General features: G+C 42.9%; 3 non-coding genes across 3 annotated transcripts; all 3 read left to right on the top strand.

The window, feature by feature from the left end:
* The first annotated feature begins 10855 nt into the window (after positions 1 to 10855).
* On the top strand, positions 10856 to 10928 carry TRNAR-CCU (transfer RNA arginine (anticodon CCU)). Its single transcript has one exon. It is a non-coding gene; the product is annotated as a tRNA-Arg (tRNA).
* Positions 10929 to 13994: 3066 nt separating this feature from the next.
* On the top strand, positions 13995 to 14067 carry TRNAR-CCU (transfer RNA arginine (anticodon CCU)). The gene has a single exon. It is a non-coding gene; the product is annotated as a tRNA-Arg (tRNA).
* A 648-nt stretch (positions 14068 to 14715) lies between these two features.
* On the top strand, positions 14716 to 14788 carry TRNAR-UCG (transfer RNA arginine (anticodon UCG)). The gene has a single exon. It is a non-coding gene; the product is annotated as a tRNA-Arg (tRNA).
* The last annotated feature ends 212 nt before the right edge of the window (positions 14789 to 15000 follow it).

The following is a 15000-nucleotide window of genomic DNA, read 5'->3' as shown; positions in this document are numbered from 1 at the left end:
GTCAAGCCAGGATTCATAAAACTTATACAACCTATGTGAGTGTGAAAAATTAGCATATGCAGGAAGGAGCAATTTGTACTACTTTCAAAACAGTTTCACTCCACGTCTGGAAACGTCCAGAGCTATGTAGAGCATACAAATGAGCTTTAAACTCATGAGGAAAGAGGTTTGTATGGAAAAAGGAAAACAAAAGCATATCGTACTCATAAAATTCTCAATATATAGATTCCAAAAAGTGCTTCCAGCGAAAAGAGCTGAAAGAACACTATGGGATGTAAACCTGAATACCTTTCAATAATATGTTCTCCATCCATGCATACCACCTACATGATAAAAATCATCTCAGGTGGACGGATGACCGCGTGGCCTAATGGATAAGGTGTCTGACTTCAGATCAGAAGATTGAGGGTTCGAGTCCCTTCGCGGTCATTTTTGGCCAATGGTCACACAATCTGCTTTACATTCAGAGTGGAAAAAGTCTTTTCCAATACTCTTGTAGTCCTCACTTTCTCATTACTAATCATTAATAAAGTGGAGTACATACTGTAAACTCATTCAGGTTGCATCTTCAGTCTAACTACTTGTGCATTTTAGTGGCATTAAAAAGTGCTTCTTTGCCGACGCACTGAATATGTAATAGGTTTGCAGAATTTTGACGTGACAGAATGGGTTTTTAGCTTAAGTGTGTGTAGAAGAACTGCAAGGTGTGTGCCTATGTGTGCATAGAGTGCTACATGTGTAAAATCTGTATGATTTGGGCAGATAAAGTGCTGATTTTGCCTCCGAGTAAGAAAAGTACTACACAAAATGTATAAAGGATCGGCACATTGGCTGCCTTTGCTGATGCCCCCGTTGCTTAATTTGTAGTGCAATGGTTAAGTTGCAGAGTGTGGTTGAACTTGGTTAGGAGACTTAGTGCCTCTTTCCGTGTCCTACTGATGATAAGGATGGCTTGATACCATTTTCTAAGCCCAGTATATTGAGAAAAGAAGTAAGTGAAGAAGAAGTGTGGAGTCGAAAGTGGTTCTCCAATTTCTCTCCACTTGCTAAAATTGCAAAGTCTCCATTATAGCATAGAAGAGAGCGTTAAAGTCGGGGATGGAAGAGGATGAAAATGGGAAGTTTACTTATAGAGAGAAGTGAGAAATGCCCTGTGTGCACACACCGGTGTCTGACCATAGAATACATTTAAATAATGCCTCTAGAAAAGAGCTATGCATGTGTAACTCAGTGGCCTAATGGATAAGGCACTGGCCTCCTAAGCCTGGGATTGTGGGTTTGAGTCTCATCTGAGGTGATAACAAAAATCCTCCCTCTTCCTTTTCCAGAAAATTAGGTAGATTTATTACATGCTTCCTCTCAGAAGTTTATGAGGGATTAGGTACTTCGAAACTGTCCCGTTTTACTTGTGTACACTTCACAGTCATGTTAGTGTTCTGAAACTGCAAAGTAGATTTTTAAATGCCTATTTTTCTGAGATGCATTTTCGACCGGCCAGAACATATTCCTTTGGAAAAAATGATTTGAATTGGATTGGTGTGAATCTTGTTTCTAAAGGTGGTGACAGGCTTTCAGCTACTTGAATAGGTCAAGCCAGGATTCATAAAACTTATACAACCTATGTGAGTGTGAAAAATTAGCATATGCAGGAAGGAGCAATTTGTACTACTTTCAAAACAGTTTCACTCCACGTCTGGAAACGTCCAGAGCTATGTAGAGCATACAAATGAGCTTTAAACTCATGAGGAAAGAGGTTTGTATGCAAAAAGGAAAACAAAAGAATATCGTACTCATAAAATTCTCAATATATAGATTCCAAAAAAGTGCTTCCAGCGAAAAGAGCTGAAAGAACACTATGGGATGTAAACCTGAATACCTTTCAATAATATGTTCTCCATCCATGCATACCACCTACATGATAAAAATCATCTCAGGTGAACGGATGACCGCGTGGCCTAATGGATAAGGCGTCTGACTTCGGACCAGAAGATTGAGGGTTCGAGTCCCTTCGTGGTCGTTTTTGGCCAATGGTCACACAATCTGCTTTACATTCAGAGTGGAAAAAGTCTTTTCCAATACTCTTGTAGTCCTCACTTTCTCATTACTAATCATTAATAAAGTGGAGTACATACTGTAAACTCATTCAGGTTGCATCTTCAGTCTAACTACTTGTGCATTTTAGTGGCATTAAAAAGTGCTTCTATGCCGACGCACTGAATATGTAATAGGTTTGCAGAATTTTGACGTGACAGAATGGGTTTTTAGCTTAAGTGTGTGTAGAAGAACTGCAAGGTGTGTGCCTATGTGTGCATAGAGTGGTACATGTGTAAAATCTGTATGATTTGGGCAGTTAAAGTGCTGATTTTGCCTCCGAGTAAGAAAAGTACTACACAAAATGTATAAAGGATCGGCACATTGGCTGCCTTTGCTGATGCCCCCGTTGCCTAATTTGTAGTGCAATGGTTAAGTTGCAGAGTGTGGTTGAACTTGGTTAGGAGACTTAGTGCCTCTTTCCGTGTCCTACTGATGATAAGGATGGCTTGAAAAAAAAAACCTGCCTGCTTCCTGTTCCGACCTGGAATCAGACACAGGCAGCAGGAGAGAGGACGTGGGACCCGGCGGAGGCAAGAGGGGGATTATTGGATGGACCACGCCTTCCTGAGCACACCTGTGACGACTGGTTTCTGGGGAAAACCTCACGGAGCTTGTCGCTCCTCTCTTGCCTTGTTTCCTGCTACCCCGGTCTCTGGAGAGACTCTTGACAGCGGTAGAGCTGCTCTCTCGAATCTTTTCGGAATTGGCCTGCTGTTGACGACGTGAGAAGTATTCAGGTGTGAACGTTGGCGATTCTAAATCCATTGCTGTCACTCGCTTTCCGAGTCTTAGCCCATAAAAGGAGAGCTAGATTCCTTCCTCCAAAAGTCCAGCAGGTGGCGCCCCCGCACTTATCTTTCTTTGGCAAGTTTCGAACTTTGGAAGCTCGTTTGTTTTTTGTTGGTTATTGGATTCCTGAACTCCTCTCTGAACGTGGGGACTTTTGTGACTGCGTGTGCTCCTGGTATGCCTCTCTCTTGTCCTCACTCGTAGGCAACCTCCCCCCTCTTTGGAGACTAAGTGGTGAAACTCTATCCTGATTGTCTTTTGGACTGTTCGCTTTACATTTCGGCTGCCCGCCATTCCTGCCTCATTGATCATCGTAGTGGCCTGCATCTTCAGTGTTGCTGCATAGCCTGCCTTCCATTGGGCCCTGCCTCTTGCTCCCTCTATATATTTCAGGCTTGGACTTGCAGATTACGACGGTGAGTCTGGGAGAGCACACAATCAAGCAGGGACAGTAGCATATAGGAGGGAGGAATTACTGTGGGGCGGAGTCAAAGTGCAGTTTAATGTGGGAATCTGACACTACCTTTCGGGACGCGCTTGAAATTCACTTTGTACCTGCTCCACGAAGGCTCGCCGTGAGGGGAACGGCTTTTTGAGGGGTGAGACGCTTTATTGACCTGGGACGCAGCCCTGAGGTAAACGGCTTCAAGACCACAAGCCCCAGCATCCACAGCTCCGGGCGCCTGCCGCTGACGTCATCAGGCAGCGCCCGGGCTGTTCATAAACCCTCCAGGCTCCACGCCCTGACCGATCCTGACTGGACTGGGCCACATCTCTAACGCTGCTCTTGCGGCATTCTACCCGAGGTAGAAGGGTGCACTTACTTACCTTGTTTGGACTTGAAAGTGTTGTTGCATCTCCTTGTTTTGCTTTATAGTCACTTATCTTGCACTGCTAGTATTTTGTTCTGGTGGAGTAATATATTATCTTCTTCTAATTGACCTCTTCTAGGTTAACGACTATATTGGCTCTAGTATTGTATGCTTAGTATAAATGGCATCCAAAGGTAAACGCACCGGTGGGGGTGGGTCTGTGACCGGTACTCTTGACCATTTCATTACTAGAGCTGTATCAGTTCTAGAGCATGAACTTGCTATAACTGAGCGTCGCTTCTCTGTAGAGCTAGCGCAAGCCAGACGCTCATCCTTGGGAATTTTGGCAGTGGCCAAATCTCCTTCGAAGATAGCGGGCCAGGATGGGGGCGATCTAGTTCTACGGGAGAATGTTGGGGACAGTCCTTCTATATCGCAGTCCTGCAGTGTTGTGTGCGATGTTCCTGGTGACTCTGGCGACATTGCTATAACAACTCGCAGCCCCCCCGTCTCTAATAAATCTGCTTTAACCCACCCGCAGACAAGGGCTAGTAAAAGAATTGTAAATCCTCCTAATGCTAAGAGGAAACGAGTAGAGGTATCCCAGGGAGGGAGAAAGGCTAAACACCCTAATGTTATGGGAAAATCTCCAATGGGGGCAACACAGGGCGAAGTTCCCTTATCTCCTAGTGGGAATGTTACTTGTCATATAGACCAGCCCCAATCGAGTAATATGATTCTCGAAATAGAAAAAATGGTCCGTTCTCTGATACTTCCTGTGCTGGAAAGGGTTAAGCTAGTTAGTGAAAAGGTAGATAGATTAGAACAAACTGTTTTGGACAATTTTTGCTCACTTAAAAATGTTATTAAACTAGCTACCAAGGTAAGGGACAATTCTGTAGGGGTGTCCTCTGCCCTCCCTATTCTCCCGCTGGTATCCTCTGCTAATGAAGTAGCGCCCGGGGTTGCACCCGAGGTGGCTCTCCCCAAGGCACAGGTCACTGATAATTTTACTAATCAATGTGCCGATAATGTGGGAGACAACCTTCCGAGTGTGTCCAGTATTAATGCTGGAAAAAAGTCTATGAATAAAGGAAGGTACTTGGAACCTGGGGTTAAAAACAGTATATCGCCTAGGGCTCATATTCATTTGCCCCCTGCCTGTACTCCTTATGTAGCTGTTCTGACTGGAGTCCCGGAACTAAAGGAAGGTGTTTTGGAATCATATCAACAACTAAAAAACAAAGTTACGTTCTGGTTAAATAGGAACAGACCGCTTCCAAATCATTTGAATGGAAAGATCCTCTTTACTAGAAGGGTTAGTTGGGTAGGTCCAAGACCCAAAGACGTCCCTGGGGACTCCATTATTGTCAACTTTGGAGATAGTCGTACAGTGCATTATATTTGTGACTCCCCACTGGCTTGCGACCAGTCAAAAATTGGGGTACATGATTTAGGGTTTTTTTACAATTCTAACCCCAATATTCCTGTAGGATTTAGTCCAGCTCTGGAAAATTGGGAAGCAAATGATCTGTGCTCCTCAGTAGCTTTTGCCTGACCGACACCTGGGCCGCAGTCATTTATTACACCTCTTAATCCAAGTATCCCTGCCGGAGGGCCTAAGCTTTACGAACCTCTACGTTACTCCCCTGTCACCGGGGCGGACGAGATAGCAGATGCAGTTGTAACAACCCCTGATCTGTCTACGGAATCACAACGTGGACACGAGCAGTTGTGTGCGCACTCTGCTCACGTCCAAGGCCAAGGAAGGGAGGGGGGGTCTATGGTCTCCTGGAATATTGCAGGCTTAAAATCAAAAATGGATTCACCGGAATGGCTAGCCTACATAGGTAACTTTGATGTCTGCCTCTTCCAGGAAACCTGGTCCTGTGAGCCTCAGTTCCTACAGGGATTTCTGAACTTTTATGTCCCCGCAATCCTGGGTCTAAGGGGACGTCCAAAGGGAGGCCTGGCAATCTGGGTTCGACAGGACATATTTCCCGAGGCTTCTGCAATACCTACTGGGTCCGAAGACATTCAATTAGTCAGGGTGTCACTTGGGATCCTGGGTGACTTGGATATCTACAATCTGTATCTGAGAGACCCCAATAGGACAGGCTCCCAGGTTTTGGCTCTCTTAGTTTCCCTTATTGATCAGCACTCAGGTGGGAGGCGAATAGTTGTAGCTGGGGATTTCAATATCACCTTCGAACCGCTCCTAGACCCTGACTCTGGGTGGGGCGACGAAGCTGTGGAAGACCAACTGTGGGGGGTACCTGCGCTTGATCTCAGTCCAATTAAAAGGTGGACTGAGACTATTGTCCAGACTAATGCTCTTTGTTTTGAGTATGGTTTGAGGGCCTTGAATGGGAGGACGCCAGGTGACAAACAAGGGGCGAAGAAATTTGACAATGGTCGACATTCTAGCAGGATTGATTATGTTTTATGTAGCTTGCAACTATGGCAACCAGCTTTAGACATGGTTGTTGAGGTTAGAGTTGAGAGTGACCATAACCCTATCTGTGTAGCTCACAGATGGTGGTCTAGTAATCGCTTAATAGCTGGTGAAATGGTTCCGTGCCTGTCTGAGGTAACTCTAACAAATAACATGCGTAGACTTAAGTGGGGGGAGCTCGAGCATAACATCCTGGCCATTGCCGATATAGATAACAAATTAGTTGATTCTATTGTTGAGCTTGAGGGTATGCTAATCCATGACCCCGGCAATATTGAAGTCGCTGCATGTCATGACAAGTTGTTTGCTGAAATAGGTTCCTACTTTACGAAGCCCTTGAGGAACATGAATAAGGCTCCAACTAAGAAAAATAGATGGTATGACGGTGCTTGCAGAGAATCTAGGACCAACCTGGTGAAAGAGCTGTCTAATGGTGGACAGGAGTGTATCCGCTTCGCCAGATTAGCATATAAAAAAGCTGTAAGAATGGCCAAAAAAAACTGGGATGAGCAACGCTGGCTTGATTTAAAAAGCGCCTGCCATACCCGAGATTCCCGGCTATTTTGGAACATTCTTAAGTGGGGCAGTGGTGGGCGGCCTGATAGTCCCTCTAACTACGTTTCACAGGCAGAGTGGGTTCAATATTTCAAACCTCAATATGCTTGGAACATCTCGTTTAACTTTGCATGGGTGCCAAATTAGGTTTTTTTCTCTCAGGGTCCCTTTTGCATCCAAGATGCTAATAGGGCCCTACGCTCAGTCACCAGTGGACGTGCCCCCGGCCAGGACAGGGTTCCTTCGGACGTTTTTCTCCACAATAAGGATAACTGGAGCAAGTATATAACCCTATTGGCTAACGCTGTGGCTGCAGGCGCGCCAGTCCCAAAATCATGGAGGGGGGCAGTTATCATACCTGTATTCAAGAAAGGCGATAGGACGCTCCCGGGAAACTATAGGCCAATTAGCCTCATTGATTCCATTCAGAAGGTGGTAGGGAGGATGGTCCTGAACCAAATACAAGAATGGATCGATGATAATAACATTTTGTCACCCTTCCAAGCTGGCTTTCGGAAATTAACCAGCACAGTGGACCAAGTCTTTTACTTTGCCCAGCTCCTTTGGAAGGTAGTGACATTGGGGAACGGCAGTCTTTATGTAGCTTTTGTAGACTTAAGGGCTGCCTTCGATCTTGTTCCACGACACCGGCTGTGAGCAGTCCTTGAGAGGCTAGGTCTCCCCAAAGAAATTTTGACAATGGTGATGCGTCTGCACGAGTCTAACTATGCTAGGATCCAGTGGGGTGGGGCGGGAGAGGACACATCTGAGTTCCCGGTTGAGCGTGGTGTGAGACAAGGTTGTACTATGGCACCCACGCTCTTCTCACATTATACAAATGGGATAGTTGAACTCATGCTCTCTGTTAATACCGATGCTCCAAGGTTGGCTGGTGTTTCCATCCCCATATTATTGTTTGCAGATGATACGCTTATCGTATCCAGAACATCTAATGGTCTGCAAAAAGCCCTTCGCCTGTTTGATGGGTTTTGCCTTGATCATGGTTTAGAGGTTAATGTGGCAAAAACGAAGTTTATGGCCTTTAACCCTCATAGCAGCTTCCAAGGGAAAAGAGTGTTCATGAACCCTTAGAATTAGTAACCAATTTTACGTATCTTGGATTGCAAATTTCAAATAGTAATAATTGGCGCCGGCATCTTGAAATGGCCTCCCTGCGATTTAAGCAGATAACTGGTGCCCTGAGCAGGGAATTTAGTAGGTCATTCACGAAACCAATAAGCCCGGTTTTGCAAGTTTATGAAGCAAAGGCCCTAAACTCTGTCCTCTATGGGGCGGAGCTCCGGGGCTTTGACCAGCTAGCGACTTTGACAAATGTGGAGCACAAATTCCTTCGTAGGATTACTGGTCTTCCTCAGAGCACCCCTCTGATCCCACTTAGGTATGATCTGGGTAGGAGGTCCATCAAGGATATTGCAAGGCTCCGTCCGGTTTTATACTGGCGGAGGCTTTGGACTACTCCTGAACTTTCCCATTATGCCAATGGCCTCAAAGACATTATAAAATCTGATGTCTTTCATAAAATCGAGTGGCTGAAGAACTTACATGCGTCTTTAAAAGACATGGGTATGGAAGGGATGTGGACTGACCCAGCTTCTGCCCAGTTTCCATCAAAAAGTTCTCTTAAAATAGCATACTGGGAAAGAATTGATTCCCAGGTATTGAGTAGAGCATCAGGGATGTCCGGGAACTTTCTGGAGTTCAAACACTCCCCCAGTCTTGAACAATACTGGGATGTGGTGACTAATGTGGGCGACAGGAAACTCTACTTCCAGTTTAGAGCTGGTTCTTTGCCTCTTAGATTTTTGACTGGAAGGTGGGCCAGGAACTCGGAACTGCAGTGCCCTGCATGTGGGGCTGCGATTGAAACATCTCCCCACTTTCTGTTTGCCTGCCCGGCATTTACCATTCCAAGGCGTGTTTGGCTTACCCCAATGTGTAAATCTCTCGGCACTAGGAGCAGCGCTGTAGCTTTACGCATTTTGCGCACTAGCTCTTTGACATTAGTCTCTGTCGCATTGGCAAAATACCTGGGCTGGGCATGGGCATTGCGGAGAAAATCAATCAAGCGCACCCTTGATGGCCTCTAATGAATTCTGTGTTTGGGTTTTCCCTATTTTTAAGCTGCGCTAGGGACAATTTTAATCCCAAAATCTTTTTATTATTACATGTCAGTCCATTGAAGTGTTTAATGTTTTTTTAATAAGTTTTCTTAATAAGGTATTTTAATGTATTTATTGAAATGTATGTTTTTAGGTACTATGTTTGTGTCTTTTATGATTGTATTTTTAAATCGAATAAAGACTGATTGATTGATTGATACCATTTTCTAAGCTCAGTATATTGAGAAAAGAAGTAAGTGAAGAAGAAGTGTAGAGTCGAAAGTGGTTCTCCAATTTCTCTCCACTTGCTAAAATTGCAAAGTCTCCATTATAGCATAGACGAGAGCGTTAAAGTCGGGGATGGAAGAGGATGAAAATGGGAAGTTTACTTATAGAGAGAAGTGAGAAATGCCCTGTGTGCACACACCGGTGTCTGACCATAGAATACATTTAAATAATGCCTCTAGAAAAGAGCTATGCATGTGTGCCTCAGTGGCCTAATGGATAAGGCACTGGCCTCCTACGCCAGGGATTGTGGGTTCGAGTCCCATCTGTGGTGATAACAAAAATCCACCCTCTTTCTTTTCCAGAAAATTAGGTAGATTTATTACATGCTTCCTCTCAGAAGTTTATGAGGGATTAGGTACTTTGAAACTGTCCCATTTTACTTGTGTACACTTCACAGTCATGTTAGTGTTCTGAAACTGCAAAGTAGATTTTTAAATGCCTATTTTTGTGAGATTCATTTTCGACCGGCCAGAACATATTCCTTTGGAAAAAATGATATGAATTGGATTGGTGTGAATCTTGTTTCTAGAGGTGGTGACAGGCTTTCAGCTACTTGAATAGGTCAAGCCAGGATTCATAAAACGTATACAACCTATGTGAGTGTGAAAAATTAGCATATGCAGGAAGGAGCAATTTGTACTACTTTCAAAACAGTTTCACTCCACGTCTGGAAATGTCCAGAGCTATGTAGAGCATACAAATGAGCTTTAAACTCATGAGGAAAGAGGTTTGTATGCAAAAAGGAAAACAAAAGCATATCGTACTCATAAAATTCTCAATATATAGATTCCAAAAAAGTGCTTCCAGCGAAAAGAGCTGAAAGAACACTATGGGATGTAAACCGGAATACCTTTCAATAATATGTTCTCCATCCATGCATACCACCTACATGATAAAAATCATCTCAGGTGAACGGATGACCGCGTGGCCTAATGGATAAGGCGTTTGACTTCAGATCAGAAGGTTGAGGGTTCGAGTCCCTTCGTGGTCGTTTTTGGCCAATGGTCACACAATCTGCTTTACATTCAGAGTGGAAAAAGTCTTTTCCAATACTCTTGTAGTCCTCACTTTCTCATTACCAATCATTAATAAAGTGGAGTACATACTGTAAACTCATTCAGGTTGCATTTTCAGTCTAACTACTTGTGCATTTTAGTGGCATTAAAAAGTGCTTCTATGCCGACGCACTGAATATGTAATAGGTTTGCAGAATTTTTACGTGACAGAATGGGTTTTTAGCTTAAGTGTGTGTAGAAGAACTGCAAGGTGTGTGACTATGTGTGCATAGAGTGGTACATGTGTAAAATCTGTATGATTTGGGCAGTTAAAGTGCTGATTTTGCCTCCGAGTATGAAAAGTACTACACAAAATGTATAAAGGATCGGCACATTGGCTGCATTGCAGAGTGTGGTTGAACTTGGTTAGGAGACTTAGTGCCTCTTTCCGTGTCCTACTGATGATAAGGATGGCTTGATACCATTTTCTAAGCCCAGTATATTGAGAAAAGAAGTAAGTGAAGAAGAAGTGTGGAGTCGAAAGTGGTTCTCCAATTTCTCTCCACTTGCTAAAATTGCAAAGTCTCCATTATACCATAGAAGAGAGCGTTAAAGTCGGGGATGGAAGAGGATGAAAATGGGAAGTTTACTTATAGAGAGAAGTGAGAAATGCCCTGTGTGCACACACCGGTGTCTGACCATAGAATACATTTAAATAATGCCTCTAGAAAAGAGCTATACATGTGTGCCTCAGTGGCCTAATGGATAAGGCACTGGCCTCCTAAGCCAGGGATTGTGGGTTCAAGTCCCATCTGAGGTGATAACAAAAATCCTCCCTCTTTCTTTTCCAGAAAATTAGGTAGATTTATTACATGCTTCCTCTCAGAAGTTTATGAGGGATTAGGTACTTTGAAACGGTCCCATTTTACTTGTGTACACTTCACAGTCATGTTAGTGTTCTGAAACTGCAAAGTATATTTTTAAATGCCTATTTTTGTGAGATGCATTTTCGACCGGCCAGAACATATTCCTTTGGAAAAAATGATATGAATTGGATTGGTGTGAATCTTGTTTCTAGAGGTGGTGACAGGCTTTCAGCTACTTGAATAGGTCAAGCCAGGATTCATAAAACTTATACAACCTATGTGAGTGTGAAAAATTAGCATATGCAGGAAGGAGCAATTTGTACTACTTTCAAAACAGTTTCACTCCACGTCTGGAAACGTCCAGAGCTATGTAGAGCATACAAATGAGCTTTAAACTCATGAGGAAAGAGGTTTGTATGGAAAAAGGAAAACAAAAGCATATCGTACTCATAAAATTCTCAATATATAGATTCCAAAAAAGTGCTTCCAGCGAAAAGAGCTGAAAGAACACTATGGGATGTAAACCTGAATACCTTTCAATAATATGTTCTCCATCCATGCATACCACCTACATGATAAAAATCAGCTCAGGTGGACGGATGACCGCGTGGCCTAATGGATAAGGCGTCTGACTTCAGATCAGAAGATTGAGGGTTCGAGTCCCTTCGTGGTCGTTTTTGGCCAATGGTCACACAATCTGCTTTACATTCAGAGTGGAAAAAGTCTTTTCCAATACTCTTGTAGTCCTCACTTTCTCATTACTAATCATTAATAAAGTGGAGTACATACTGTAAACTCATTCAGGTTGCATCTTCAGTCTAACTACTTGTGCATTTTAGTGGCATTAAAAAGTGCTTCTATGCCGACGCACTGAATATGTAATAGGTTTGCAGAATTTTGACATGACAGAATGGGTTTTTAGCTTAAGTGTGTGTAGAAGAACTGCAAGGTGTGTGCCTATGTGTGCATAGAGTGCTACGTGTGTAAAGTCTGTATGATTTGGGCAGTTAAAGTGCCGATTTAGCCTCCGAGTAAGAAAAGTACTACACAAAAGGTATAAAGGATCGGCACATTGGCTGCCTTTGCTGATGCCCCCGTTGCCTAATTTGTAGTGCAATGGTTAAGTTGCAGAGTGTGGTTGAACTTGGTTAGGAGACTTGGTGCCTCTTTCCGTGTCCTGCTGATGATAAGGATGGCTTGATACCATTTTCTAAGCCCAGTATATTGAGAAAAGAAGTAAGTGAAGAAGAAGTGTGGAGTCGAAAGTAGTTCTCCAATTTCTCTCCACTTGCTAAAATTGCAAAGTCTCCATTATAGCATAGAAGAGAGCGTTAAAGTCGGGGATGGAAGAGGATGAAAATGGGAAGTTTACTTATAGAGAGAAGTGAGAAATGCCCTGTGTGCACACACCGGTGTCTGACCATAGAATACATTTAAATAATGCCTCTAGAAAAGAGCTATGCATGTGTACCTCAGTGGCCTAATGGATAAGGCACTGGCCTCCTAAGCCAGGGATTGTGGGTTCGAGTCCCATCTGAAGTGATAACAAAAATCCTCCCTCTTTCTTTTCCAGAAAATTAGGTAGATTTATTACATGCTTCCTCTCAGAAGTTTATGAGGGATTAGGTACTTTGAAACTGTCCCGTTTTACTTGTGTACACTTCACAGTCATGTTAGTGTTCTGAAACTGCAAAGTAGATTTTTAAATGCCTATTTTTGTGAGATGCATTTTCGACCGGCCAGAACATATTCCTTTGGAAAAAATGATTTGAATTGGATTGGTGTGAATCTTGTTTCTAGAGGTGGTGACAGGCTTTCAGCTACTTGAATAGGTCAAGCCAGGATTCATAAAACTTATACAACCTATGTGAGTGTGAAAAATTAGCATATGCAGGAAGGAGCAATTTGTACTACTTTCAAAACAGTTTCACTCCACGTCTGGAAACGTCCAGAGCTATGTAGAGCATACAAATGAGCTTTAAACTCATGAGGAAAGAGGTTTGTATGCAAAAAGGAAAACAAAAGCATATCGTACTCATAAAATTCTCAATATATAGATTCCAAAAAAGTGCTTCCAGCGAAAAGAGCTGAAAGAACACTATGGGATGTAAACCTGAATACCTTTCAATAATATGTTCTCCATCCATGCATACCACCTACATGATAAAAATCATCTCAGGTGAACGGATGACCGTGTGGCCTAATGGATAAGGCGTATGACTTCAGATCAGAAGATTGAAGGTTCGAGTCCCTTCGTGGTCGTTTTTGGCCAATGGTCACACAATCTGCTTTACATTCAGAGTGGAAAAAGTATTTTCCAATACTCTTGTAGTCCTCACTTTCTCATTACTAATCATTAATAAAGTGGAGTGCATACTGTAAACTCATTCAGGTAGAATCTTCAGTCTAACTACTTGTGCATTTTAGTGGCATTAAAAAGTGCTTCTATGCCGACGCACTGAATATGTAATAGGTTTGCAGAATTTTGACGTGACAGAATGGGTTTTTAGCTTAAGTGTGTGTAGAAGAACTGCAAGGTGTGTGCCTATGTGTGCATAGAGTGCTACATGTGTAAAGTCTGTATGATTTGGGCAGTTAAAGTGCTGATTTTGCCTCCGAGTAAGAAAAGTACTACAAAAAATGTATAAAGGATCGGCACATTGGCTGCCTTTGCTGATGCCCCTGTTGCCTAATTTGTAGTGCAATGGTTAAGTTGCAGAGCGTGGTTGAACTTGGTTAGTAGACTTGGTGCCTCTTTCCGTGTCCTGCTGATGATAAGGATGGCTTGATACCATTTTCTAAGCCCAGTATATTGAGAAAAGAAGTAAGTGAAGAAGAAGTGTGGAGTCGAAAGTGGTTCTCCAATTTCTCTCCACTTGCTAAAATTGCAAAGTCTCCATTATAGCATAGAAGAGAGCGTTAAAGTCGGGGATGGAAGAGGATGAAAATGGGAAGTTTACTTATAGAGAGAAGTGAGAAATGCCCTGTGTGCACACACTAGAAAAGAGCTTTGCATGTGTGCCTCAGTGGCCCAATGGATAAGGCACTGGCCTCCTAAGCCAGGGATTGTGGGTTCGAGTCCCATCTGAGGTGATAACAAAAATCCTCCCTCTATCTTTTCCAGAAAATTAGGTAGATTTATTACATGCTTCCTCTCAGAAGTTTATGAGGGATTAGTTACTTTGAAACGGTCCCATTTTACTTGTGTACACTTCACAGACATGTTAGTGTTCTGAAACTGCAAAGTATATTTTTAAATGCCTATTTTTTGTGAGATGCATTTTCGACCGGCCAGAACATATTCCTTTGGAAAAAATGATTTGAATTGGATTGGTGTGAATCTTGTTTCTAGAGGTGGTGACAGGCTTTCAGCTACTTGAATAGGTCAAGCCAGGATTCATAAAACGTATACAACCTATGTGAGTGTGATAAATTAGCATATGCAGGAAGGAGCAATTTGTCCTACTTTCAAAACAGTTTCACTCCACGTCTGGAAACTTCCAGAGCTATGTAGAGAATACAAATGAGCTTTAAACTCATGAGGAAAGAGGTTTGTATGCAAAAAGGAAAACAAAAGCATATCGTACTCATAAAATACTCAATATATAGATTCCAAAAAAGTGCTTCCAGCGAAAAGAGCTGAAAGAACACTATGGGATGTAAACCTGAATACCTTTCAATAATATGTTCTCCATCCATGCATACCACCTACATGATAAAAATCATCTCAGGTGAACGGATGACCGCGTGGCCTAATGGATAAGGTGTCTGACTTCGGATCAGAAGATTGAGGGTTCGAGTCCCTTCGTGGTCATTTTTGGCCAATGGTCACACAATCTGCTTTACATTCAGAGTGGAAAAAGTCTTTTCCAATACTCTTGTAGTCCTCACTTTCTCATTACTATTCATTAATAAAGTGGAGTACATACTGTAAACTCATTCAGGTTGCATCTTCAGTCTAACTACTTGTGCATTTTAGTGGCATTAAAAAGTGCTTCTATGCCGACGCACTGAATAAGTAATAGG

This window comes from Triturus cristatus, chromosome 4_1 (assembly GCF_964204655.1).
Source record: "Triturus cristatus chromosome 4_1, aTriCri1.1, whole genome shotgun sequence".
NCBI lineage: Eukaryota > Metazoa > Chordata > Amphibia > Caudata > Salamandridae > Triturus > Triturus cristatus.
The sequence above is the reverse complement of the archived record's forward strand: the minus strand, read 5'-3'. Positions and strand labels throughout refer to the sequence as shown.